Here is a 5,504-nt window from a genome sequence, read left to right on the forward strand (position 1 = left end):
TATATATATATATATATATATATATATATATATATATATGTGTGTGTGTGTGTGTGTGTGTGTGTGTGTGTATGTGTGTGTGTATGTATGTATATATATATATGTATATATGTATATGCATGTCTCAGTAATATGGATTTGATGTATTATAAACATTTCCGTATATAGAAATATAGAAAGAATAATATTGAGGCGGAGGAGACAGAAACAGATAAAGCGAATAATAGACAGACAGAGGTTAAAAGAATAAAAGAAAGAAAGAAAGAATTTAGAAGAAAAGTAAGAAAACGGTATTCAATATAAGTATTAAAATGTTGAACAGAAATCTATGGCATCCATCATTATAAAGGGAAGTATATTTTTTATCCATTCGAAATTATTTTCCACGTATCTTTCGCTTTTAACGTAGCAGAATCTATTAGATTTGTTGATTCAGCATTGGTAACAAGGAATATGATTGAACTAGGATTCATTACGGTCCAGTAGAGCAGAATAAAATAGTTGTGCCTGATTTCTTTCCTTTATAATTCTCATTTGTTTAAAGAGTAGCGATGCACTAGCGAAAAAGAATGTTGTCTTTATCTAGAATTAGATGGCGTCGATCACACAGCTGTTGCATCGGTCAATAAAATCCTGATGTGGCTGACATTTTTAAAACCTCATGAATATAATGGAGGCAACATTTGATTCCAGCGTGGATAGGAAGAATCATAGGATGCTATAGCTTAAATGCTTCAGATCTGTCGTCTCTCAGTAAAATACGTTTTCGATATTGACCAACACTAAATCAAATATTTACATAAGGATTCATTGATATCATTATCAATATTATTCTTGCGACGATTATGGAGATCAGGCAAGAAACATGAGTGTGTTAAGAGGGATGTTAACGAGGGAAAGAGAGATAAGGAGAGCGAAAGAGAGAATATATTACGTATTATTACGAAGAATCAGAGACTGAGCAAATGTTGAATTAAAATAAACTTGCATTTGTCCAAACCATAAAAAAATCAAGAACAAAACAATTTATCGGAACGCAGTTAACTTCAAGATGATAAATCAATTTATTCAGAGGAATATTTTTATTTTGTTCTTATTGCTTATAGTGCTACTATTATATTTACTCTTATCATGTTTTCTTTCAGTTAGATTCTTTTTTCTTTCCAATATTGTAACACTTCATTTATTTGATCACGACTTCTATTCTTGTTTTACGACCAGTTTTTCACCAACTTCCAATGGTGCATACGTGGCCCTAAAGTATAGCGTCCATAACACTGAATTTTTAAAACGTGAAGACGATATATGTATCCATGATTCCCATTTAATGGTGCGTGAACTGGTTCACCGAATATTAAACCTAATCACACGTTCTTTTAATACCACTTCAATTTGAATATTGTACCATCTATTTCACCATAGTATAAGAGAAGAGCAATAAATTATATCCTTGCCTTATCCAGTTTAACATGTTTTCTTTTTGCTTTTCGTAGTAATGTAATTTCATTTGCGCCGTTTTCATTCGTGAGAAAGATATAGCTGCTACAAATACCTATCAACTAAATTTACTGTCATTATATTTCGTCATAGTTTACTCAGTGGTTTGAAATTTTGTCACAAGGCCAGCAATTTCGGGGATGAGCAAGGTTTAGTCGATTTCTTCAACCCTGGTGCTCTACTAGCATTAATTTTATCAATGTGATGAAAAGTAAATTTGACGTCGGCGTTATTTGGAAACTGTACATAAACCATGTCCGGCGCGCTAAGGACCCTGCCAGATCACCACTTTTAGTCTAGGAAATAATAAGCTAAGCTCGTGTTACACACTGAACGATTCATACCAATTTATAAACATAAGTGCCTTACGACAAAAATGAGACATTCATATGCTTCTCAGTAACTCACAGAAAATCAACTCAGTAGCATTCTGGTTAGCGAGTTTATATCCTGTAACCAGAATTATGGTGTGGTCATGGAGAAAAGGCTTGACTTTCAAAGGTTCGAACTACCTAATTCTAAAGTTAGGGATGCAGTGTGGTAGGTACACGAAAGAGATGAAGTTAGAAGTCGTGAAAAAAAAAAAAAAACTAAGATCTAAACTGGTTTTTTCTATAGATTTTAAGCATTTGGCGGCTCAGTTCTTTCTTAAGTATTGATAGGGTTAACAATGGATCCTACCGAGTCGACCGACTCTTAAATAAAATGGATTAAATGAGTATCTTCTGTTGTGTACTTAGAAAATCTTCTGTTGTCAACATTTACATAATTGCACTGCAAATGCAAATAATCTAAGTTTCAATATTCATCAAATCTAACATATTTTCATTCGCTGAATTTGGTACTGCTTTTAATTATCTTTGGAAGAAATCATTTTGTTAAACCCATTGTCTCGACTCATTTATTACATTGGGTGAAAGAGCATCACCAAATATCCCGTGTTCTTGTGACAACCTGCACTATGAACGTGAAACCAACATCTTAAATAGTTAATCCAAAGATAACCGATGATCTTGGGACTGCAAACTAACCAACCACTAACTATTCTGCAGGGCAACTCCTATTTACAATGTCAAGTTGTTTCTGGTCTACGCCACCTATTAAGAATTGGATAGACTGAGCCATTTAAGAGTTCACCCTACTTATTTTCTGGATTAGGATATTACTCCAAAGTCATTGCACATATAAGTAACAAAACACTTGATCAAGATAAAACTGTATTTTCATTACTGGTGTATTATGTCTGTTACAGTGTATTTAAAATGAGTCACATTCAATAATAATCCGCCAGATTGCTTGTTTCTACCATAATGGAGTTGTTGGCTTTTTACCAGATATGACTTGATTTCATTAAGACTTCATAGATTATAAAGAAAACAGTAAACTGAGCCTTATTACTTCTCTACAGATATAGTTCTTTGTGCAGATTTAACAACCTAAAACCACAGCAGACTGAGCAACTATTACAAGTTGCACATCCTTGAAACGGTTGCATGCACACCATTAGATACCATACAGAAAATTTACAACGACAATCATTGCGGTTTCATTGTCTCTTACAAATTACAAAGTACGGTTGCACATACAGTGCTTCAGTCAGATGCAACAACTTACAGCCACACTTACTCCAGTTGCAATTACAATTTCACTATCGTTCGCCCTGTTACATGCATGTAATCTCCCAGCAGACTAACTACAGACTACTTACTGGTCACATATCTACAGAAAGTCATCAACGCGTTGTATTCAAGACACCACGTCCGTACTATTTTATAATGAACTAACCGTTGAATCGATAAAATGCAAACTTTATTCATTGCTTCTGCAACCAACTTCACGTTATATCTGGATATACCTTATATCCAGTAACACTGAGTTATTGTTAAACAAACACACCTTCCAACTTATCATTTATCACCTCATTATTGCTTCTTGATGATATGGACTTAGTACATTACCAAACATAGTAAATGCTTCCTCTCAACTAATTTCGAATAAGCTCGTAAAGTGTGATAATTTCTTTTGGTTATTATAAGTAAATGTCTCTTGATTCGTGAACATTCTTTCTATCTCATTAATCAACACACTCGCATTATTAAAACTAGTCACAACCTGTCATTAATTACATGCAACTTATCGGAGATTGCGTAGTTTGTAATAGCTGCGAATGTAAATTGCAGATATTGACTGAAACAATGCATGCAGCATAGCTGCAGAGAATCGGTAAAGGTCTGTCTACTCTTTCATTTATAATATCCAATTTATTCACAGGATAGTCCATTGTGATATCATTTTTTTTCTGAGGAATAACTATGATCCTCGTTGCAGTAAAGCAAGGAATCCGCCAATTCGATCTGTTATATGGCAATAGCGAATAATAGTTTTGAAAGGCATGTACTGACAAAACATTGCATAAGCAGCAAACAATTTTCAGAAGAAAATATTTCATAAATTTTGTTCTCGCTATAAGTGTCAGCACATTTCTTGCCCAGAAAATGTTAAGGATATTCTTAAGGGCAGTTTGCCCGAGAAAAGATTACAAACTTGAAATCTCCGATTGTGTTCGAATGGTTCTTCTCTTATGAATTTGGGATAGATTGCATTATAGCTTTACAACGAACAAAAGAGAAAATCAGTTTCGATAACCGTTGTTAAAATACATGCGAAAGAGACAAATCTTGGCTTCCATGTTCTATAAATTTCTTTAAATTTGTTTGATTGATGCCTTTGTTTGTGAGAATTAAATATCTTTTTTGAACTCTTGCCCTTGTTGTTTGTGTACCTCCCTTATCAACATCAGGTCTTTTGAGGAAAATATTACAACTTAGAACTTCATTAGTTTTCATTTGTAGATTATCTGAAATAATATTACCACTCAACTGTGTTCAATTTAAAACGACAACACAAAACTTAAAGCAAAACACCCTTTCCATTACTATTCTTCCATTAACCAAAATCTCTGAAGAATTGATACCAATGTAAAGGACTAATAATAATAATAATAATAATAATAATAATAATAATAATAATAATACGTTTATTCATATATGAAAATGAAATTCCCAAATCATTTCCTGCCGAATGTAATAACGGAGTTATAATTTCTGCGATGGATTTCAAAAACACGAGCAGACACAATTCAAACTTGGTGTGTGTGTGTCTTTGTGTGTGTGTGTGTGCGTGCGCGCATGTGGGCGCGCGCGCGTGCGTGCATGTGTGTGTGTGCGTGTGTGTATCTTCATGTATAGATAGATTTATACGTACACATACTCATTTATACATTCATATATTGATGCAGATATACAGCGAGAAATTTTGTAAAATGATAATTTAGGGTAAGATAAAAATTATCAAATATAAAAGGAGATATGAATATCGTGATATGGAAAGAAATAGAGATGGTGAATAAAAAAAAATGTGATAATATTGGAAACCACACCATTTCAAGATATCATACGATCAAAAATTCATTGATATTCTTTGTATCATGAAAGTAGATTAGTTTATTAGCGAATTCAAAAGTCAATTTTTTAAATATTTTCATTAGATCTTCATTGCAATACTCTAGAGAATGTTATCATATTACAGACAAGAAAGTAAAACTGTAAACACATGCATGTAAATGAATGGGAGAAACAGGAAAAATCACTCGTATACATACAGACTCGTACATGTTCATGGTATGTATATTAATGTGCATGCATATTTATAAGTGCAGGATGTTATTGAGAGGACAGTTGCCTGATTATATATGTGTGTGTGTGTATGAGTGCAGGCGTATATATAGACACACTTGTATATGATATACATACATATCTGTACAATACATACCATATACGCATATATACATATATAAATATATAAAATATATGTATGTACATCACTAATGCATTCATATTTACATATATGTACATATGTGTGTCTTTGCATGAATTTGTGTTGGTATATAAATATAAATAAATAAATTAACGTGTATATATATATATATATATATATATATATATATA

The 5,504-nt window shown here is 32.6% G+C and overlaps 1 protein-coding gene across 2 annotated transcripts in view; it reads right to left on the reverse strand.

The window, feature by feature from the left end:
- The window catches only part of LOC106873512 (vesicular glutamate transporter 1), a 411,825-nt gene that overhangs the window by 111,184 nt on the left and 295,137 nt on the right, over nt 1-5,504 (reverse strand). The gene's annotated exons all lie outside the window — the stretch shown is intronic.

The sequence above is a fragment of the Octopus bimaculoides genome, chromosome 15, assembly GCF_001194135.2.
Source record: "Octopus bimaculoides isolate UCB-OBI-ISO-001 chromosome 15, ASM119413v2, whole genome shotgun sequence".
Classification (NCBI taxonomy): domain Eukaryota; kingdom Metazoa; phylum Mollusca; class Cephalopoda; order Octopoda; family Octopodidae; genus Octopus; species Octopus bimaculoides.